Source organism: Vespa mandarinia, chromosome 3 (genome assembly GCF_050613455.1).
Source record: "Vespa mandarinia isolate Hongniang chromosome 3, ASM5061345v1, whole genome shotgun sequence".
In the NCBI taxonomy this organism is placed as follows: domain Eukaryota; kingdom Metazoa; phylum Arthropoda; class Insecta; order Hymenoptera; family Vespidae; genus Vespa; species Vespa mandarinia.
Genome location: NC_140812.1, coordinates 440,001 through 465,471, shown reverse-complemented (window position 1 = coordinate 465,471; position 25,471 = coordinate 440,001). Strand labels below are relative to the sequence as shown.

Sequence of the window (25,471 nt, the reverse complement as noted above, 5' to 3'; positions counted from 1 at the left end):
TAACAGGAAGAGAAAGAAGAATGAAATGAGAATAAGAAGGGAAGTAGGTTGAAAGAAAGTAAGACATGAATGGAGAAAGACAGAAGGAGGAAGAAGAAGAAGAAAAGAAGGAGAAGAATCTTCCACTTATGTCTCCTCTTTGACTATAAAAAGACAGCTACTCTAACCAATTTACACGTAATAAAACGTATTAATAAAAATGAAGTGGAAACGTGGACTTACTCGCTTTCTTTTTCACTTAACACTTTTTTTCCCACCTCTTTTTCATCTTTCTCATCCTCCATCTTTCTTTTTGATACTCTCTTCATGTCTTTCTTTTCTTCTTATTCACATTTTGTACATCTCATTTATATCAATTACCAATTCGAATGATTAACATAGAGAAATCGATTATATTATCTTTCAACAATATAGACGAGTATACACGTTGAACATAGATCAAATACAGCTATCATAAATTTGTATTAATTATAACAAAATAGCAAATACTACGAGTTAGATTATTAAAAAAAAAAAAAAAGAGAAAAAACATTATTCTTTAAAAATTTGGTTTTAAAAATTTCTTTTTGTATAAAATAGGAAAAACATGGTTTTAAAAATTTATGTTTGTATAAAATAGGAAAAACATGGTTTTAAAAATTTATGTTTGTATAAAATAGAAAAAAGCCGCATAGATGAGAGAAAACAAATTAGAAACTAATAAATAAAAAATAAAAAGTTTATTCTGTCCTTAGAGTATGATATTTTTGAAAATGGGATGCCATACGAGGATCGTAGATATAATAAGTATATATAGTACAAAGTAAAGTATATATTATATATGCTACGAAGAGGTATGTATGCTAAAACATGTGTGTATGTGTGTGTATATATGTGTATATATGTGTGATCAACCTGAAATAATTTATCCGATACTCAAATCAATACCATAGATATCAACTTGTAAATTATGATACCGTATCTAACACTATCTGTTAATGATTGATACTTTGAATATTTTAATTAATACTGTTTCAATCATCAATAATGATACTTTCTATTTTGATATTTCTATGAAAGTATTGATACACGTTTGATATTTTTATGAAGGTACCGATAATCGTTCGATATTTTTATGAAGTTATAGATACCCGTTAGATACTTCTATGAAAATTTGAGCACAATCAATTTTTTTATTCATTTTTTTGTTCATTTATTTGTCTTGTCTCTTTTAGATTTTCTTACGTCAATTTTCAAAGATTTTCTTCGTTTGATTGTTTATCGATAAATCAGCAGAGACATCAAACAGATATCGATACTTTCATGAGATAACAAGTATTGATTCGGTATAAAGATTTTTATTTGATATCGATTCGAGAAGTATCTATATAGAAAATTGATACTAAGTATATAAAATGTCAATATGTATCGATACTTACCATTGAGTACTTTGACGTTGAATTGATTGTATATTATCAATAGTATCGTTATTGATTCGATATCTACCAAGCTAACCGCTCATTGTTAACTGAACTGTTTAAATTTATTATTTATAGTTAACTGAACTGTCTAAATCTGAACTTAATCGATGACACATGTTTATTGCTTATAAATACTTATAGCTAGCTCACACATATACGTACATTGCTATATAGAATATTCCTTTCTCTTTTTTTTCTCTTTTTTTTCTCTCTTTTTTTTTTTACACAAAATACATATATTAAACTGTTGAAACATAAGCGTTTCAAATATATCCTCTAAATATTCAATATTAACGAATGTTTCACGATATATAATATAGATACGATTGAAGAACGAAAAAATAATATATGCTTATCGCTTATATACATTTATATCTAGCTCATACATATACGTATTACTATATAGAATTTTCATTTCTCTTTTTTTTCCCTTTTTTTTTTTTACACAAAATATACAGATTTAAAACTATTCAAACATAAATCTATCAAATATATTCTCTAGATATACAATAAAAACAAATGTTTCATTGTATATTATAGATATTATAATAGATATTAATAACTAACTATTAGGGAAAATCTAAAAAGAAAATCAAAATTGTCGTAGGAAGCTTGTCGTAGGATGTTACGAAAGAAGAAAGAATATTCGAGGAATAAATTAGAGAGACCATGTAGTAATTATAGAAAGTGGCAAGGGCCTGCGCGTAACACGTCTTCTCTTATTATCCTTATAGTCTTGGAGAACTTTTTGCAAGTTGAATCTCTCTCTTTCTTTCTCTCTCTCTCTCTCTCTCTCTCTCTCTTCCTCCCTCCCTCTCTCTCTCTCTCTCTCTCTCTCTTTGCCACTGTTGTTGGTCTTCTTCGTCTTCGTTTTCGTTGACTTCGTCGTCTTCGTCGTCTTCATCGACTTCGTCGTCTTCCTTGTCTTCGTCGCCGTCGTCGTCGTCGTTGCCGTCGTCGTCATCGCCGTCGCCGTCGTCGTCGTCGTCGTCGTTGTCGTCGTCGCCGTCGCCGTCGCCGTCGCCGTCGCCGTCGCCGTTCAAGCGAGACGCGCACAATGACTGCAGGTTTCCTAATACGGCTTCGCGGCGGAGCTCGAATGAAAAAAAGAAGAATTTTGGCGACCACGAACGAGAAGGCCTGGGAAGGAGATGCGGAACGCGTTAGACACCGAGCGTGCAAAAATTTCATAATAATCGTTGCTACTTTTGATCTTGGAAAAAGGAAAAACAATTTTTCCTTTTTTCCATTTTTTTTTCTTACGAATTTCATGTAAATCAAATATAGATAAGAACTTCGTAGTTTATATATACGGGCGGGCAAAAGAGGCGGGCAAAAAAGGAGGGGATCGCGCGCGCGCGCACCCTCGCGGGTGTATTTGTTCACGTTATATACGTGTATAAAATAATCCACTCTTGGTATGGTAATGGCCGGCGTGAAGTTGAAAAAAAAATCCTCCCTTCATCTGATTTTGCAGAACGATCGCAAGTTTCCTAATACGGTCTCCAAGTAACTGGCCTTGAAAGAAAGAGTCCGTCTCACGTTTTGACGATCATCGCGATGAACCTCCTCTTCTCGCACGCTGACATCGCGAAATGCAATCGTACGCGTTCATCGAGCCTGCTCCTCCCAGATGTCCTGGGAATTAACGTTTCTAAAACGTCAATTTATAAATTATCAGTGATTATTACCGATCCAATCAATTTTCCATTTTCGATTATATATAGATCTATACTCGATCGTTACAATAACATTAGAATATCAAACATGAACGATATAGAAAATCTCTTAGATAAAAAAAAAAATATTTTATCCATAGAATTTGATTTTCCTTATGAATTTTTAATTACTAAAACCGTACGATAGATAATTATTAATCTCTTAGATTTATCGGTATTTTTTAACGCCTGAGGTATAGGATATAACGAGTTGCTGTTAAGAGGTTAAAGTCGATTAACTCCTTCTCCCACTCCCCCATGATCACTATCCCCCACTCTCTGTCTGCCTATCGTAGGTACTTCGTAAACGTACGAATGGGTGAGCCTCAAGAAGAGCGAAGAGCAAGATATAGAGAAGGGATTATGGATGGCCGGTTTAAAACGAAGGAAGACGAGTTCGAGTACCGTGGACAGGTTCGTTCGTGAAAAACTTCGATTTGTCTCGTCGGTATCGTCGTCGCGGCATCTTCTCAACCGAAGAGTAATATGCATGTGTTGTTCTCTTATATGCATACAGGTATGGTATCCTGAGCTCCATCCCTTCTTCTCCTTCTTCTTCTCCTCCTCTTCCTTCTCCTCCTCCTCCTCCTCCTCCTCCTTCTTCCTCTTTATTTATTTCATCCTGTTCTTTTATTTTTATTTTTATTTTTATTTTTATTTTTATTTTTATTTTTATTTTCATTTGTATTTTTATTTTTGCTTTTGTTTTTGTTTTTTCTTTTTTTTTTCTTTTTCTTCTTTTATCTCCAGTAGATATTTACGTACGTGATTCGCGTTCGTTCGCCGTGACGGTCAAGTATTTAATTTATGCTTGTACGGAACACGCCAGACTGGATTATAAAATATATTGTCGCCAAGGATCTTCTGTAAAGGGACGAGAATAACTAGCAAATGTATGACGAAGTATTGAGTATTTTTTAAAGGGAATACGGATAAATTGGTAAATGTAATAATTAATGAAATTGCACAAGTCACTTTTACTTTTTCTTCTTATTTTTTTATCTTTTTCCTCGCTTTTTATTGGAATTAAAAAATTAATACGTAACAGCAATCCTTAAGTTTCTATGCACTTTTTTTTATCTTCTTTTTCTTTTTTTCTCTTTTTATATTGCATTAATGTAAAATATAAATGTCTATGTTCGAGTACTCACCGATCTCTTTAGCGAAATAAAAAATTAATATTCTTTTTTGGATACATGCTCGATAATTTTAGTCTTTAATAAAGAATTACGAGAATGGTATTGATAACGGTTTCATGTACCGTACACATTGGAAAATTAGTTCTGAACCTGATAAAAAATTATGATGTGATACGACGTGAACGTTCAACCTGTTTCTGATTAATCCGTACATGTAATGCAATCATCGTTCGATCGAGATTCTGTAAAGAAAGTATTACGTTCTACTACATTTACCGTTCACACTACTACTATTACCGCTATCATTATCATAATTATCGTTATTATTTTATATTATTATTATTATTATTATCATCATTATTATTATAAATTATTATTAACTATCTATACTTTATTAGTGAACTAGTCAATTTTTTCTTTAGATTTCCGTTCATTTATACTTCTTCTATTTCCTTTTTTCTTAGAAAATCCTCGAGAGCTAAAATGACAAAAATAAAATATATCAGCTGATAGAGAAGATATAAGGAATCACGTTTAATTGCATAGAAAAGTTCATAATATACATATTACTTTCTCAAATCGAAATTGTTTAAATGTAATAGCAGTTCTTTCTTTTTTTTTCTCATTTCCTTTTTTTTTCCTTCTTTTTTTTTTTCTTTTTTTTTTTTTTGAAGTAATGATTCTTTCTATTTTCACAATAAATTTTCATTACGTTAAGAATATAAGTAAAGTACGTTATCATATATCGGATTGATACTTGCCATTTATAATTAAAGATTTTATTACAATAAAAAAAATTTAATTTTTATTATTATTTATGAATCAACCTACTGTCACATCGTTAATTTTGATGCAACCAACAGTTTCATGATTACTAATCGATTACATCATTACACGTTGACCATTATCATTGAAAACGATAAAACAAAGTGGAATATAGACGATGTCTTTCTTGAATTGAGATGCACAACGTAGCTCGCAATTGTGTAATGCGCGCAATTAACCCTTAGCCGCATTCTCGTTCGTTCGTTGGCTTTGCCTTCGATGGTCTCTCTCTCTCTCTCTCTCTCTCTCTCTCTCTCTATCTCTCTTTTTCTTTTTATCTTTCTCTCTCTTTCTCTTTTCCTACCTCTTTTTCTCTTTATCTCTTTCTCTCTCACGATTCGTTCATCGTTCGTGAGGTTTCACGGCAAGAGACGCCGACTTCATGAATGAACTCCGCCGCTGCAGGTCGGTAAAAAGTCATCGGACGTTCTCTTTGTCTCTCTTTCTGTCTTTCTTCTTCGAGAGCACGAGCGCGCGCACGGTCCCGCAGGCAGGCGCAGCAAAGCAAACGCAGGTAACCAGGCAGGCAGAGGCGCGCGCGCGCGCGCGAACGCAGGACAAACTGGAAGAGGCACAATGCAGACAGCATACGTGATTGTTTTCTAGGCGAACCTGTGAAGAAAGAGATAGAGAGAGAGAGAAAGAGAGAGAGAGAGAGAGAAACAGAGACTGTTCGAACACTCGTGAAGGAATACTCGCGAAGGTAGGCAAGAAAGAGACGCCACCGGAAATCATCATTCTCGGCGGGAGTTTTAATCCCGATGGAAAACCGGAATCCATGGCCGTTCCGTAAGCCGCGCGACTTGACTGACGATCATGCGAGAAAAGGAGAGATCCAATGATCCGGCCTAACGAAGCTTGGATTCTTCCCTCTCCCTTTCTTTTCCTTTCCATCCCTTTCCCCCCTTCATCGCAATCCATCCACTCTTCAACCTACTCACCCTACCTATCATAATATCAAACCTTTTTAGCTTCTCGATTAATTAGGCCGACTTCGAAGGCGTAGCGCCGTACCTTTCGCCCGCTCTTGCGGATCTGACATTTTCTTTTTTTTTCTCTTTCTTTTTCTTTTTAGCTTTTAATTTTCGTCAATCCGTGAAATAAATTGACGATGATTTTTTTCTTATTTTCTCAGCCGATAAGCCGACTAATGACGATTTTTTAATCTTCCTATTTCTTTAAAAAGATACACGATTTTGTCATATTTTTCGATATTACGCTTGAACGAAAAGATCATCATATTTCTCCCGCTCCTCCATCCCCCCAAATTTATTCAAACGAAAGATCGTTCAATACGATATTCTCAAGTACAAAATTATTCGTGGATTTTCATTGACAATGCTTAGATATGCTTCGACAAATGTTATCAAATACGAGAAATTATTTATTTTCCAGGGAATTTGTTTTTTAAGTAGAAATATTAAGAAAATTAAAATAATTTTCTTCTTTTATCTTTTTCTTTTTTTTTTTTTTTTTTTTTTTTTACTATTTTTCGTCAAAAGGCTCTTCCGACAATGACCTGTCATATTTTTCCAGCGAATTCACATGGATATGAAAATTTCTTATATTTTCTTATAAATATATACAAAGTACGAAGATTTTTTTATATTTAATTATATTTTCCATCAAATTTACTCGATCGAATTTGAAAACTGTATGCTTGCTAATATGATCTATTATATTTGAGAACAAATTGTTCGCTAAATATATGTATCTACTCGAATATAAAATTATTCAAACTTTCACATGAGCTTAGACAAATTCGAAACTTTTTTAATTTCATATCAACAGATTCGATTATAAATACATTACACGAGTTCGAAGTTATTTAAATTTTTTTGCAAAGAGACGCGTGTGTCTTCGACGCTATACGACGATTAACGAATGACCGGTGTGTAACGAGTTAATCGAATTTATTTTGTTTATAAATCGTCAAACTACATACATACGTTTCTCGTTAATCGAAAATTTTTTATTTTTTAATTTACTTCGCTTCGTCGTTTAATCAGAAATATGAAAAAAAAGTACACCCTCAATAGATAATTATTATTAAAATAATTTTCTTTTTCTGTCCGTTAATCAAACGTCGTATTTAGATTTGCGATAAACAGTTACTTTTCTAATATTCTTTATTTTAAGAATTTAGATATCTACAAATTTTATTTGGAAATAGGAAAAAGGAAAAAGAGAAAAAAATCTGTTTGAAAAAAAAAAGGAAGAAAAGATAAAGAAAAGTCTTAAAAAAGTTTCGCAAAGCTTTCTTGCTAAAAATGATAATACGAAATGATGATCCAATTACGATAATTATGTATGAACGTTGTAACATTATTTTTCTAATATCTACATCATATCAAATGAATTCTATTCAAGTTAGTATATCCGTCCGATGATCCAATTATAAATATAAAAACGGGACTAACGAGTAAATTTATCGGATATAAACAAATTCATCTTGTTGTTTTAGCACGAGATCATCTCCCGTTGCGTTCGATAGACTTTAAGCGTGTTCGTATATTCTCGACGGCACGTATACCAGCTGGTCCAGCTTCTTGTCCATCGTCGACAGCTGCAACGAAAACGAAAAATCTGAATCGGAATGGGTGAGAGCAAGAACCCTGAGGACGAAGGGTGGGAAAGAGGGAGAGAGAGAGAGAGAAGTGAGAGAGAGAGAGAGAGAGAGAGAGAGAGAGAGAGAAAGAGAGAGAGAGAGCGTGGAAGACGAGCGTGAAACGTGAAGAAGAGATGGAGAAAGAGAAAGAGACGTAGAAATAAAAAGAAAGGAAATGATCAGAGGCGAAGGAGAAGATCACTGGACAAGGAGAGAACCGGATGTAACGAAACGTTCGATACAAGAAACGTATAACCGCTTTTCGATTCCCTTTCGTCACTCGATCGAGATGTCCTTTCGATGTTCCTACGAACGATCGTATAAACTTGAGACGAGAAAACAAAAGATCCTTCACGTTTTCCTTCTTAAGTCTATCCATGGCTTGGTATAATTGATCGTTATCATGTAATAAAATTAATTATTCCTACGTATTTTAACGTTGGTTGGAATGAATGAATGCATATTCATGCGATCTAGAAATCATTCGATAATAGAAATGAACTAATAGTATGTGGGTGAATCGATTGGAATAATAATAATTATGATAAATCTGTATTTGATTTATATAACCGAGATTGATTATTAAATAACTGTGATTCGAAATAAATGATATCAGTTAACTTATTGTATCCGAAAATTTTGTTAATGGAATTTTATGAATATACCGATAGATTAGATCATATCTAATATTTATCTTTCATTAAATTTTTCTAGATAGAAGATACGAGAGAATTCATTGTTTGACTTATCTTTTTTTTTTTTTATTTTACTATTAATTGTAATAATATTACTAAAAATATGTTAATATATTATTAATATATTATTAGTAATTATACATTAATATATTAATTATATATTAATCATAATTATTTAATATTAATCATAATATATAATAATTCTTTGCTTTACTATTATTGTTTAATATTTTAAATGACGCGAATGAAATCTTAAGAAATTTTTAATAAAGTTTGTAATGTTTGTAAAGTTTGTAAGTGTTGTAAAGTTTGTAATCATTGGTGACTTACATAATATTCATATCAAACGTTTTCTTTTTTTTTTCTTTTTTTTTTCTTTCATATTAAATATTTTATCATATTAAACATTTCTTTCATATTAAACATTTTTTTTTTTTTTCATATTAAACGTTAGCATACGTGTTGAATAATCAAACAATGTACAACCATTTAATTTGTAATTATAAAGTGTGTACGACTTAGGAAATGTTTTAAGGAATTACGTCCATTTAGAAATTGGTAAAAGAAAAAAGGGAAATTAAAAATTCGAAATTTTTCTTATTTTCTCAGAAACGAAATTTTTTTTCTAAAAATAAAATGAAATTCCTTTACACGGAGGTACGTGTATCGAGAGGATTGAGAAAAAGAATTATTCGAAAATATTGACAAGCGAGAAAAATATGGCTGTCGGGTGGACGATAAATTTTTCTTGAAGACGTTCGATGAACACTCACCGAAGCCGAAACGATCCATTTGAAATCGAAAAACGAAAAGGCTTATTCAAGTTAACACCAAAGACGTTAACAATCTTCGATTTTTAAGACCAATTTTTCTTAGAAAATAACTAAACATGGAAAATTTATGAGAGAAATTGACCAATCGAAACACAAACGTGAGAAATTTATGAAAGAAATTGTCACTTTTGAAAAGAATTATTATTAGATAAGGATCGAAAAAAAAAGGAAAAACCCTGAGACCGTCAACGATTTTTAAATATTTCTGAGCTCATTATGTATAAATTTGAAAACAATCCATCGAACAGTTTTCCTAATATCACGTTAATTAGTTTCAGGAAAATGCATTTAAAGTTTCAGTTATTGTAAAGTTTCTACTGTTGTTAAATAGATAATTTTTTATCTTTATCCCTAGTCGTCAATTTCAGGTTCATAAATAGTACAATTGCAATTTCATCGAAGTAGAATTGTTTATATTACTTTTTCCTTCTGAAAATCTCTATTGAAATTCTATTTTCAAATGCATCGCATCCTGTGTTAGAATTTCAGTTGAATCGACATGAGGTAATATTTTTCAATAATTTTCAAGATAGATGATATAGGGACTGTACTGTCCTGGATCATTCGCATGTATCACGTAATTCTATGAATATTAATTAAAGTTGTAAGGGATCATACTCGATTATTTACGACAAAAGGACTGGTGAAAATTAACGTTCTATAAAACAGCAACTTTTTCGTGCTTAATTAACATAATTCGAATGCATTTTACACGAAGTCTTATAACTTCGTCAATTTTACAAATGTCCATGTGAGAACTTCTCAGTATATTCTTAACGTTTGAAACTTTCAACAACAACAAAAAAAAAAAAATACGAAAAAAAAACAAAAAAAAAAAAAGAAAAGCAAGAAAAAAGAAACGAATGAAAAGAAAAAAAAAAATGCAAAAACGAAAACTTTTTAAGAGAACTTAAAGAGAAAAATTATTTAAAGAGATCCTTTAAATAATTCTAACGAATGCAAAACTTAGAAATGTTCATTAAAATATATAACAAAGTTAATTGTTGATGATATAACGTTCAAAAATTAAACTTTTTATTTCATTTAAATTAATTTGATATAAAATTTAATTTTATTCATAAATATTTTTATCCACGAATATTTTCAAATCAAAGATTTAGTTTCTCTTTGACGAAATTACATATCTAATCATTAAATCATTAAAAAAAAAAAAAAGAACGTTCGTTGATCTATATTCATAGAAGAGATTTTTTTTTGTTTCTTTGTAATTAAAATCTTTCGTATCCACGAGGCGTGTATGTTTATGATGACGTGTATGTGTGTGTGTGTGTGTGTGTGTGTGTGTGTATGTGTGTTTACATTTGTGAATTTGTTAAACTTATCTTCTATAATATATGTATTATATAGTTTATTACCTATTACATATAATATATGTAATACATTACATGTGTATGTATCTAATGTAGGAAAGGGTTTTACAATATGTGTTCTACTTTATCTTCAGGTGGCTGCAAAGATTCTTCATTCTCAGAAGAGTTTTCTCTACTACGATCAAACTGAGAGTTAAGTAACGACGACGACAGATGTCAGAGGAGAAACGACATCGAGATTCTCACGAAATAATGTGTCCGTATATTTTTTTATACTCTGAAACAAAGTTACTCTAGCTTAATTAATATTAATAAGTAAAGTTAATCAATACTAATTAATTACGTATATGTTAGATAAAAAAAGAAAATAGATTAGATAAAAAAATATATAATTATATAAATGAAAAGCAATTTCGAAATAATTTAGATATCTTTTTTTTTTTTTTTTTTTTCTATAAAATCTTTGGAAAAAAGATGACGATGAGTTAATACAAATCGAATTCATTGAAAGAAAATGTACGATTAAAAAGTACAAAAGTTTATAGATATACTAAGCTAAATAATTGTAATTATATTATCTGATTGTTTAATTGACAAATCTGGAAATGATAAATAAGATAATTCGTAATTATAATATGGAATATTATTTATATGTGATTTGTGATCATAAAATGAAATGTTTTATAAAATATTTTATAGAATATATTTAATTATGAATATATAATGAACAATATGAAAATGTTTTATTTACATTAGTCAGTGCAACCTTATGATCAAAAAAACATTATAAATACAATTGGAAATCATCCATACTATGTAAATATATTTTTAATGTTACGATGTAATAGTAATCAGAATTCTCTCTTTCTCTCTCTCTCTCTCTCTCTCTCTCTCCCTCTCTCTTTCCCATGTATAATTTTGTAAATTCTTAAACTTTAAAAAATTTAATACTTAACAGATTATGTTCCTAAATATATTTACTTTAAACATATATACATGATATTATATTCTAATCTAATTATATCTGATCTAACAAAAGATACGTAAAGTTTATGAAGGATCTTTGAAATAATTAATTTTGAGATTTATTTTTGAATTTAAATAAAACGAAAAAAAAACACAAGTAAAAAATACAAAATTCTCGCGACATATTTTCTTTTAGTCAATATTATGATCAATAAATCTTCAAAATTTTATTACGATAATACATACATACGTACATAATACATACGCATATACGTATATAGTATATACATGCAAATATCCAATAAAATTGAATGAAAAACATATATAAAAAAAAAAAAAAAATATTATTGACGAGGACACTACAATAATTATTCGAAATGAAAACTGCAAAATTTTTTTTCTTTTAATAATGAAAACAATATGAAAAAGAAAAAATTGGCTTTGATAATAATTTATTACTTTTTAAAAATAATTAATAAATGTTCATGAATTATTTCATTAAAGTTATTGTTTCAAATAAAACTCATTGCTTTAAGTCATTTATAGAACATTCAATTAATTTTGAAAATGGTCTAAGTCAATTAGAGCTTTAAAAAAAAACATTTTCGTATGAAATTCATACAAAATTTCATATTCATAATAAATTTCCATTAATCAAGACTAAGAAAATTATAAATTAAAATGTCGCATGATATAAAAATATTTTTTAATACGTTCAAACGCAATTCATTAAATATCTTGAAACAAGAAATATATGACATAGATCACTTTCATAATTATGGGCACAATTGCTCTAGGCGTTTTATAAATCGGCGAGTTACCAGGGAATACATTAATTGTGTACGATCGACATCACGATCAAACTTTCAGTCAATTTATTGGCGCCATCCCTCGTTTGAGAATTAACTTCTGTTTAAAAATCGAAAGTATTCCGCTAAGAACACTTCTATTCTTTATTCTTTTCTATCCTTTTTTCTTGTGAATTTATTGCTATTACACTATTTTGAGATAACACTTTGATATTGGATATTGATATTGGATATGCATCTTTTTCAAAAATATATGTTGAAAACAATTAAAACGTAACAAACGTAATGGTTTTCTCAAATAAGAATTAGTATAGTAAAAAAAAAAAAAAAAAAAGAAAATAAGGAAAAATCGATTTCCCTATACACAAAGTTTGACAAATAATTGTTCAGCAATAATTTATAAATATTTTTAAAATATCTGAAGTAGTGTATTTGGAAATTTTGTTGAAAAATTCTTAGAATACGATTAAATTTGTCACCGTACTTTTAAACTTATTTAACGTATCGGCTATCGTCTTCGTGAAGATTAATTGAAAATTGCGCGTAATTAAAAGAAAATAAAGTATATTTACGATAAAATAATCAGGTTTGCTTTAAAATCTCATTTTAACACCAATTACATAATCGAAAGTTAATTAATTTTTTCTTTATTAAATAATGATTTTGTGTGTGTGAAAGGGATTTGAAGAAATCATAATATTCCGGTGGTATATATCGTAATAGGTCAATTATGTCCTTGAATTTTGCTGTTGTAATTTGTCTGATATTTTTATACAGTAGTGTCAATACAATATTTTCGAACTTTCTTGGTTTACTCCGACGTGATAATAAATTCAGAACTTTAAAATTTTCATTTTCGTTCATTGATTTAAGTATAAATGAAGTTAGGCCACTTTCAAAATAAACGGTTAAATTATTGAACTAACTCTGAAAACTTATGTGTCAAGAACTATCCTATTTGCTAATATAACCAACCTGAAATGCTTTACTGATAAATAAGATAAAGTTGTACATGTAATTATAACAACCGGAAAAAATTGACAAATGGAGTTAAGCCACTTTCAAAATAAACGGCTCATATAACATTTCATTTGCACTATGCAAAAATGAACAATTTATTTCATTGTAATAAAATTTAATTGACTTCTATTGTTTGTTATAAATTATTTTTAATCCTCTATGGACCGAATTTGTGTTATAAATCCAAAAAAATTGGGAGAACGAAAAATCAGCAATTATAAACTTATATATGCAAATGAAAAAAAAATTTTTTTAATTTTTAGCTATAATTATTTGATAAAATCTCGATAAATTAAAATGTGACCTAAAAGTTATACGGGCCCATAGAGGGTTAAATTTTATAAATTTAATAAATTAATAAATTATTCTTTAAATTTTAATTATTCTTAAGTTTTAAACTGATAAATGCCACTGACTCAGTCATCTTATATATTCTCCATTTATACATCTTCACGAAACATTCTCTCGTTTAGTAAAATGTTATTTCATAGAATATTATTTTCTAACTTTTATGTAAAATTTCAATGTTTAAAAAGAAAAATATAGGTAAAAATTTTATGAGAAATTTAAATTGTGGATCAACTCGATTTGTTTAACTTAATTGAATTTTCATTTTTTTTTCCTTTATTATTACAATAGTTATCCTTACAAGATAATGTTAACAATGACGATGAAGATTGTAAAGACAATAATGACAATAATGACAATGCTAGGAACGAGGAGAATATTGACAGTGAGAGAAACAATGACGAAGATCATGAATTCTGTTCAGAGAATTGCAACAAAATTTGTTAGAACTTTACAAAAAAAAAAAAAAAAAACAAAAAAAAACAAAAAAATTTTACAAATAAATTATTACAAAAAAAAAAGAAAAACGATAAATTTAACATAAATTTAACGCGACAGATTTATATGAGATAGTTTCCAAAAAAAAAAAAAAAAAAGAAAGAAAGGAAAAGAAAAGAAGAAAAACTCAAAACTCAGTAAACAATTATTTTGGCAAAGTATAATTATTCTGTTGAAAAATGTAAAACGATATAATAAATTATATAACAAAGTTCAAAAGAATTATGTAAACGTATTCGTTATCAATGACATTTTTAATTCATCATTATTATATTCATCAATAAATCTGTTTGATTGGAGTATAAGGATCGATAATGGAATGGAATTAGCGATATAATAAAGTACAATATTCCAGAGAATAATAGATATGGTATATTCAACTTCAACTAATAATAATTCATAATAATAATCGCCATATTATATGCAGTTGTATAGATTAATGATGTAGCAAATGTACAATATTTGACAGATTAGGTTACATCGTACCAGCCACTTTTCAAAATAATGTTATATGTATATATCGCTGATTGAAAAGATCCGCATGTATACGTATACGCGTGTATCTACATAGTGCACTAATATGTGTTGCGTAAAAGAGAGAAAGAGAGAGAGAGAGAGAGAGAGAGAGAGAGAGAGAGAGAGAGAAGAAAGAGAGAGAGAGAGAAAGAGAGAGAGGAGAGAAGGAGAGAAAGGGTAAATGAGAGTAAACGTATAATGTATTTGTGTATACTCTCTCTCTTACTATAAACACACGCATACGTATACAAACGCATCGAACTTTTTGGTCCATCTACGTCCATCGAATTTTCACGTTTCGAAATTATATCGATTTACCGTTTCTCGAAATACGAACGATATTATCATAGACGTATAATCTATTTCGGTTTGATCCATCTCTCTACGTCTAATCACGGACTTATCTTTTACGTGAACGAGCGATTGACAGGATGGACCGTGAGAAACTGTACAGTTGATAAGCCTCGACTATATAATATATTCTAAAAAGTTGTGTTATCTTCTTTTACCTCCTTTGTTATTATTATTATTCTTTTTTTTTTCTTCCTTTTTTTCTCCCTCTTTTTTCTTTTTTTTTCTTTTTTTTCTTCCTTTTTTTTTCTTTTTCTTTCTTTCTTTTTTTTCTTTTTTTTTTTTTTTTTTTTGATAATAATAGACCCTTTGAGAGAGCGAGCTACCACATTGATTGATGATAATTGGAAGGACACTTGCAAAATACGTTTGCCTCGGAAAAAGATTTTCTAATTCGCGTTAAAATCGTACATATTTTAAGAAGTTGTTGCTGTTATTGTTGTTATTGTTATTATTATTAAAATAATAATAATAACAATAATAATAATAATAATAATAATAATAATAATTATTATTATTATTATTATTATTATTATTATTATTACTTCGTCATCTTAATATTAATATCGTTAGATCTCCGTTTCTCTCCCTCTTTCTTTCTCTTTCTTTCTCTTTCGTTTTATAAATTATTAACGTTAAATGTAATTATTACTATCGTCGTTCACTCCCTCGTCGTTCTTATTAATATATATTATAATCAGTAATCATATATATATATATACATGTGTATATATATAACTAATATTTATTATTATTAATAGTAACGCCTCCTTAAGCGAGAATGATATTTTATGGCCCAATAAGGATATTAGATGTCAACGTTTCTAAATTACTCGTTTCTTCGATAATGATCGTTCTGTATTTTCTTGTTTATTTTTTTTTTTATTTTTATTTTTTTCTGGGTTACGTGGTCATCGTCGAGAAGAAAAAAAAATAACTTCCACCTATCTGATCTCTCTCTCTCTTTTTTTTTCTTTTTTTTTTTTTTCTTTTACATATTTCATCGTCACATTTTTTCGATCGTTATCAGACGACAGACATTCCTCGTAGATATTTTTTTTCAATGTTAAAGATAACACGCCGTATATATATATATATATATATATATATTCATAATTGTCAGGCATTGATGACATATCGCATTCTAACTTAATTATTTTTTCGCACTCTTACTAATTCGATAATAGCGATAGTAATAATAGTAATAGTAATAGTAATAGTAGTAGTAATAGTAGTAGTAACATATACATATATATATACATATATATATATGTATACATATATATATATATAATAATAGTAGTATTAATAGTGTAGTAGCTTATAAAAATTGAGTTGTTCGTCGAGAATCGTATTGGATAATTTTTTGGATCATGATTTCACGATTTAACAATGTATTTATTATTACATCATAATTCACGAAATTACACAAACGATTCTTGCCAGTAAGTCAACAGTATTGTCGACGAGGTACTACTAGCAGATAGTATAGGCAACTACGGTGATATGATTGAGTTTCAGTAATTTCATGTTTTTCTAGCTCCAAATAGTTCGAACGTTCGATCAATATTGCGTTTATTCTCTTTCTCTCTCTCTCTCTCTCTCTCTCTCTCTCTCTCTCTCTCTCTCTCTCTCTTTCTCTCTTTCTCTCATCGATCGTTCACGTATTTAATTTTTTTGTTTTTGTTCATTTCGGTATTCTTTTTTCCGATTTTCACTTTTCCCCCTCTTTTCTCTTTACCCTCTTCAATCCTTTATTTTTACTATTTCTTTTCTTGTTTATTTCGAGAAGAAAATAGTCCGGCGCGTTGAACGTCGCACCTTGATTTTTATCAAAACATTTTTTTGTACGTACGATTGTCGAATTGATCGAAGACAAAGAGAAGAAAAAAAGAAAAAAGAAAAAGAAAAAAAAAAGAAAAGAAAAAAGAGAAAAGGAGAGTACGACGATGCAAAAATCTCTCTTGAATATAAAAAAAGAAAGAAAGAAAGAAAAAAGAAAGAAAGAAAAAAAAGACAAACATGGATAAAGCGAAAGATCATGCACGCGTTATGGAAAAAATCCGAACCTTTGAAGCTAGGTTTTTCCTTTCTGTTTTATTATTATTAATATTATTATTATTATTATTTTTTTCTATTTTCTCTTTTTTATTTTTAATTTTTTTTTTTTTTTATATTCTTATCCCCTTTACATTATCCCAAGATCGAAGTTTAAAAGTTAGTTAGAGAGATCGTCGAAAAATAGAAAATATGGACTTCTTCTTTTTTTTTTTTTTCGTTACTTTTATTTTCTCTGTAAATGATAAATGATCGTTAGGTTCGGATAATCCCTTTTTTTTATTTTTTTTTTTCATTTCGGGCGGCTGAAAAGAGAAGATTTATAGTTTCTTTCTTTTTTTTCCTTTCTTTCTTTCTTTCTTTTCTTTTTCCTTTTTTTTTTTTTTCTTTTACGTTCCTTTTCTCCTTAAATGTATAACACTTTATACTTATAATTATAGATTATACTATAATTAGTAGGTATGTGCAAGTATAACGCTTTGGTCTCTTTTTACATATTCTTTCATGTTATATATTCTTTCTTGTTGCTCTTATGATTTCTTTTCCTTTAATGTCTATTGGATAGAAAGATGTGTAGAATAAGTTCATTGATTATTATTTGGTCTTGGTTTTTATTTTCCTTCCTTTTTCCTTACTCCCCTTTAACCATTCATTTTATTTTACTTAATATCATTCTCAATTAATTTTCAATTTCGTTTCTTGTTTCTATTTATTTATTTAATTATTCGTTTATTTTCTTTTCTTTTTTTTTTGTTTTTTTAGTTGTTCACATTCAACTTTTGTCTCGAAACGTCATTCGTTCAACGTCACTTTAAAATTACGTGACTTCCTATTTTTGTTTGATGTTATTAAAATACCGTTCGCTTTGTTTTCTCCTTTTTTTTTTCTTTTTTGCTTTTTTTCTTTATTTCGTTTTCTTTTTTAAATACGCATCGTATTTTGGTCCTAACAAATGTGAGATCAGAATAATCTGTGTTTTTTTTTTACTCCGCTCGAAATGAAGTCTTCCCGATGATATATTTAGCAACAGGATCTCTTTTTTTATTTCTTTCATTATGCATAGGATAATATAAGCGAAAAAGTTTGTCTTAAAAATTCAAATGGGGAAATAAAATAGGTACTCGCGAAGTAGCGTTTCATGGTACAGTTTATATTTTTTTTTTTTTTTTTTTTTTTTAATTCTATCTTCTTTTCTTTCGTTTTCAAAGACGTTTCTCTTTCTCACTTTCTTCTTTTTCTCTCTTGGTTAAACGAGTTGTTTGTGATTTTACAAGATCGTTTTAATTTTCTTTGAAAACTTCGATAAGCAATTTAATCATTCTTTATCGGATTATAAGTATCGCATAAATATTTACACAAAGAACGTAGCCTTATATTTTTGTATCAATTTGTAAAATAATAAAAAATGATATTATACGATATCACGAATAGATATAGATAAGAATGATAAAAGGAGATCATTTTTCTTTTCTTTTTATCTTTTTTCCTTAGTTTAATTTTGTTTTGTTTTGTTTCGTTTCATTATTTATTCCTCTTTTCTTTTCTTTTTTTCCATATTTACGTTCATCACGATATTACCTTTGCAAAGATTATTACGCAGCACCTTTTTTATCTGTCTGTAATTTTCTTTGTTGCATATTCGCATAGAGAGTTATTTATATATTTATCGTCAAATATGATTCGATATAATAATAATAATAATGACAAATTAAGATTCGAAAGAATATAAAATTATTCATGTTCGATTTCTTTCTTTCTCTTTTACGTTGTTTTTCTTTTCTTTTCTTTTTTTTTTCTTTTTTTTTTTTTTTTTTTTTTTATCCATCTTCCTTTTCATTTAATCGTACAGTTATAATACGCATAATAATAATATCTAAATAACGTTTAAATGTTTATAATTATTTCCTTTTTTTTCTTTTTTTTTTCTTTTTTTTTTTTTGGTATGTCGTTATGTATTATTAAAATCACAGAAAGACAAATTAAATTTCACGTTGGTTTTCGTTTTTCGTCTAGATTCAACATGTTCGCGCGTTACATTTTATGCGAGATGTACCTTCTTTATTATTATGTAATTAATTCGAGGATTTTCTTTGATAGGACTTCGAGTCGATATAACATATGTATGTTAATATTACGTAAATAAGTATACGTAAAAATTTACACGTCGTTGGTCGAAAATGCTTGGGATATGGAAAAGTTTTAACAAGAGGAAAAAAGAAATTAATTTAGAGTCCTTAAATCTATGGAATGTAAAATACAAAATGAAAAATAAATTACAAGTATAAATATCTTATAAATTAATATTATTAAGCATACAATATACGCGTAGTACGTAGATTCGCTTCGTTAAATTAATTTTCACGTCTACTCAACCCCTTAAATGCATTAAAAAAATATAATGTATGTACATGGAAGAATTTAATTTTTCGTGAAATTTTGTAAAAAAAAAAAAAAAAGAAAAAAGAAAAAAAAGAGAGGTAATTATGATAATCTAATCTTTCCATTATATTTCAACTTTTAATATTTATTTCATTGATGATGGAATAATATTCTTTCTTTTTTTAAAAATGTTTAAACAAAAAATACCAAAGCGTGCATTAAAGGGTTAAGTTATTCTCTACACCAAGATCAATTATATGTATATACTTATCAAAATTTTTAAAGTAAAAGAAAGATGTGTTTTTATGGTTCTTGGTAAAGTACGACTAAACAGATTTACATTTAAGAGAGTGTAAGTAAGTACATGTCGGAAAGTCAACAATATGTCGTCTTTTGATTCGACGACAGTCACTACTACATCGAGAATGCCTCTATGACGTTTTGGTAAATTTTTTACTTCGACTAACGTCGACATTTCGTAATTCGTGTTATTATTAGATGCTAATTATCCTTCTTATACTAGATTGCATGTTGTTATCACATTCTAAAATTGCGAATAACAGATTCTTATTATCACTTCTACTTTCTCTAAATCGGACCTCGATCGTTTCCTCATTATTTTACTTTTACGAAAAGTATTTACGTTTTATTCATTTATCTCCCTTTCTTTTTTATTTTATTTTATATTATTTTATATTATTTTTTTTTTTTTGCTTTTTTTTCTTTTTAAATCGAGTTTCTCTTATTTTTAATTATTCATCGATAAGTCTCGAAAGAAAATCAGATAATCCGTACCGATTTTCCTGACAAATGGATACAATATTTCTCTTTCCTTATAATCACATTTTTTTTTCTCTCTTTATTTTTTTTTTTTTTTATTTCATTTTCACAATTTTGTTCGTCTCTATTCCCTCCTGTCGTACGTAATCTTACGTCTTCATCCATTTGTCCTTGATGATTTAATAACACATTTACACCTTGCAAGGCAAGTTTATACAAGATCACGTATCACCTAATCGAATGCACCAACGCGTATAATATCTTAGGAATTATAATCTTTATCGTGCGTTATATAATGTATAATACATTATACGTATGTGTGTGTATATTCATACATAAACATTACATATATATTTACATATATATATGTAAATATATATATATATATATGTTACATACATACATATATATATATATATATGTATATATATATATATACACACACATGCACGCTCATTACACGCATTATTATCGGCCGATTCACGAACACTACTTGCATTTTGAGATCCTTTATAAGTGTATATATATACTTATGTATACATATATGTATACATAGGTATGTCAATCATGCAAAGAGAGAACGAAGCACCGAGATAAAATTTCAAAACGAATCCACGTCCACGATTATTTTAATATATTGCTCCTTGACGACGAAAGGTATTCCCTTTCCTTTTAGAATCAGACAAAAGATTCGTTGTTTCGATTATCGTACGCATATTACACATATTGCATGTAAAATGAATGTAAGAAAAAAAAAAAATACCAAAAGAATGTATATAAATATATATATATATATATATATATATATATATATATATATATATATGACAATAGAAAGAAGAAAAAAGAAAAAAACTTTAACGATCTCGTTCTACTTTAAAATTAAATAACGATTATTTATCACTTTGCTAATCAATCGATCGATCATCTAATTTAAACGCCGTTTAATTCGATAGCTTTTAAATCAGTTTACTGCACATAAGAAGCAAGAAGCAATATATCACAAAGCTATCATCAAAATGTTATTACAACGATTAATTTATCTTTTTCTTTAATTATATACGAATAATTCGAGATAAGCGTGGAGAAAAATAAGCAATTTTTGACTAATAATAATAATAATAATTTTTTTTTTCTTTTTGTTCAATTTTCGTCTAACAATAAAGCGATTGTATCTAATTATTCAAATCGTAAGAAATAAAATCTCTCTCTCTATTCGAACGGACTATAATAAAGTTTAAATTTGATTACTGACTTCATACAGAATCATATTTCTTTCATGTATATACATACATACATACATGTATATATATATATATTTTTTTTTTTCCTCATAGATACACTACTATATATAGTCTATCGTCTAATTCGAACGAGAAGCGTTTTGAAAATCAAATTTATAAACAAGATTAAAAATAAATTTCTATATCCGTTACAATATTTTTGTTGGGTTTGCATTCGAATATAATACATGTGTATCTATACTTTTTTACCCTTTCTTTTTCACCTTTTCGATATTTTATAAAATAAAATTTTTATATTATCTAAAGAAACCTATCGATGATAACGATGGTTATTGATTGTCTCTACTCGTACTAACTCTAACTATCATACGTATGTAAGTGTCACGATTTTATCTTTTTCAATGCTACGATAACGTTTAAGAAGCTATACAATAGAACCATCATTATCTAAACAAATTTTCTATTATTATAAAATATTTATTACTTTTCTATTAAAATAAATAATTATTTTGATAACGTGAAGCTTATTAATTTTAATAAAAAATTAAATAAGTTTCATAACGATTCGATCTAACGTTAAAAAAAAAAAAAAAAAAAGAAAGCAACAAATAAAATAATTTTACAATAATTCGATATAACGATAAAATTAAAATATTTTAAATAATATCGCAGAATCATAATTTAACTTATTAACAATATATTTATAACAAAGTATATTTAAAATGATTTAATTTGATTGGATAATCGAAAGTTCTATTGCAAAATATTTTTTCGATATTATTATAAATACTTTTGCAAGATTGTCCAATATAATCGTCGCTATTAATGTTTTCGTTTCGTACGTTCGAATAGTTGAAAATTCATTCGTAAATTGATCAAATTTTGTTTGATTTATATTCGTTTTTACGGATCGACGGACACGATTATTTATGTTGATCAATTCGTCGATCTTCATAATAATGTCAAATTTCACATGGCGTACAGTACCTATATACGTAGCCCTAAATTTCATTGTCGTCCGTATTTTCTACATTTCTTTCTTTTTTATTTATTTTTTTTTCCCTTAAAATTTTATTTCTTCTACCTTATATAAATAATTTATTTTATTATTATTGGACCGTCTAAAAATTTCTTTCTCTACAAAATCGATTTGCGTTACGTAGTGGAAATAAATTTAAAGTAAGAGGCACCGTAAAATGTGCATCTTATACGCGCGCACATGCTCATAATATAAGCGTGATCGTGTACGGAGTATTATTATTATTATTATTATTATTCATATTTCATTAAAAACTATAATACGCCGTTTGCTGCGTCTTACATTAATCTCATTTTTTTTTTAATTTCTTTCTTTTTTTTTTTGCTTTTTTTCCCTTTATTTTTGCTCTACTATTTCAATCGAACGATCTTCGAAAGAACAACGTAGTAAAATCTCTCTCTCTCTCTCTCTCTCTCTCTCTCTCTTTCTCGTTTTTCTCTTCTTTTTATTTCTTTTCGTTTTCCTTTCTAGTTTTGTTTCGGAGAATTGAGGAGGAATGTGTAATTACATAGAGACGAAATTCTGGCGTATGGACCCTCTTAAAGACGTTGAGAAACTTGGCAATATATCGTGTCCAATTTGCAAAACAATTTCAACATGTTTACATTATTTGGAGGTATTAATGTGTTCCAATTGTTGAACACGATACTTGCCATTCTTCTCCCTTGATACAACATCATAGTTATGTTACATGTTACGCAATTGTGTTATACTTTGGACCCTATATACGCCGATATATATATATATATATATATATATATATATATGTATATATGTATATATATATATATACTTATATATGCACACAACACTATACGGATATATAAGATGTGTGTAATATATACGTACGTACATATGTATATAAAAAGAAATGTTTGCTCTCGTGAGATTAAAAATATTCTTTAAAGCCTCTCTTAATTTAATAATAAATTTCCTACGATTATCGTGAGTGTATATATTTACATAGCTTTTTAGTTTTATTATTGGTATATAATAATATGTATAAGGTGATAGGTATATATAACGCGATTAATAATTAATAATAATCATAATAATTATAGTAATAATAATAAATAATAATAATAAATTATAATAATAAATAATAATAATAATAATAATAATAAATAATAATAATAAATAATAATAATAAATAATAATAATAAATAATAATAAACGTACGACGCTATCTACTTGTCATTCGAGACTATTATGCTACTATTAATCGGCATGTGTTCCTTAAGACGTATACGTATGCGTATATATCTATTTTTTTTTTTTAAATAAAAGTACATCGAGGTACATGTGAAATTAACGTAACGCAACGTTATACGTCTTACGAAGTCGATTCTTTATTTTGTGTGCCGTAATTATCAATATATGTACAAAATATAAACCTATATTGTTATTTATGTTAATATACGTATGTATATGTGTATATGTATGTATGTATTTATATGCACGAAGAATGCGATTTCTTATTGCAGATATATTACAAAAGTTCTTTTCCCCTTAAGGTTATCCTTAAATATTAAAATCTCTACAATTTATACTCCTGAGTGATGATGATATAAATTTTCAGGAATAATAATAGTAATAATATAACAATAATAACAATAACAACAACAACAACAACAACAATAATAATAATAATAATAATAATAATAATAATAATAATAATAATAATAATAATAATAATAATAATAATAACAATAATAATAACAATAATAATAATAATAATAATAATAATAATAATAATAATAATAACAATAATAATAACAATAATAATAATAAATTTCATAATAATAATAATCATAATAAGAATAATTATAAATTCGTATCGAAGACTAATAATATTACTATGAATATATATATGTATATATATATACATATATATATATATATATATATATATATATATATATATATATATAATGCGTATAAGAGTATGTATTTACTTATATATTATTATTTATATACGCAATATTCTTTCTTATTATCAAGTTTTTCTCAGTAGAATCTGTTCTAAGCAATAGTGCCTTAATGGACAAAGCTTTGCATAGTGACACAAAAAAAAAATGGAAACGCAATAAAAAAATGGAGAGAATCGTACGTTATTTGAAATTATGTATTATGAAAAGTATCTTTGTATTTTTATGTGTGTGTATGTGTGCGTGAGATAGAGAAAGAGAGAGAGAGAGAGATGGAGAAAGAGAGAGAGAGGAAGAGAGAGAGAGGCAGAGAGAGAGAGAGAGAGAGAGAGAGAGGCAGAGAGAAAGGGAGAGAGAGAGAGAGAAAAAGAGTATGTTTTTCTTTCGTTTTTCTTATTATAATTTATTTTTCGGAATAAAATTACGAAAGTTTTTTTGTTTTATATCATACGACGAACGAGAGCGTGAATTTTAATTAAAATAATTGAATTCTCTTTCTTGTTATCATTTTCTGGTTTTCTTTTTCGCATTTTTATATATATATTTTTATATATATATATAGTAAGAGTATATATAAAATATACTCTGAGGTTACTTTATACTGTGCACTTTACTTAATTATTAAAAGAAATAAATTGACATGTATATCCGACCGTTGGAAAGATTTTATCTTTATTTTTAATTTTATATATATTCTTATTTCATTTTTTTAAGTTTTGAATTTCTACGATCTTCTCACTTACTTAAAAGAAATCCGAAACTGTTTTTATATACATGCATACATACATACGTACATACATACATACATACATACATACATATATATATATATATATATATATATATATATATATATATAAATTATATATACACGTAAATACGTAAGTACGTACGATGAAAATATTGAGAAGTTTCGAAATTATTTC

At 27.7% G+C, this 25,471-nt stretch overlaps 1 long non-coding RNA gene across 1 annotated transcript; it reads left to right on the top strand.

Moving 5' to 3' along the window:
• Positions 1-3,526: 3,526 nt before the first annotated feature.
• On the top strand, positions 3,527-10,872 carry LOC146873093 (uncharacterized). The gene is made up of 3 exons (XR_014981962.1): positions 3,527-3,695; positions 7,607-7,742; positions 10,744-10,872. It is a non-coding gene; the product is annotated as an uncharacterized LOC146873093 (long non-coding RNA).
• Positions 10,873-25,471: the final 14,599 nt, after the last annotated feature.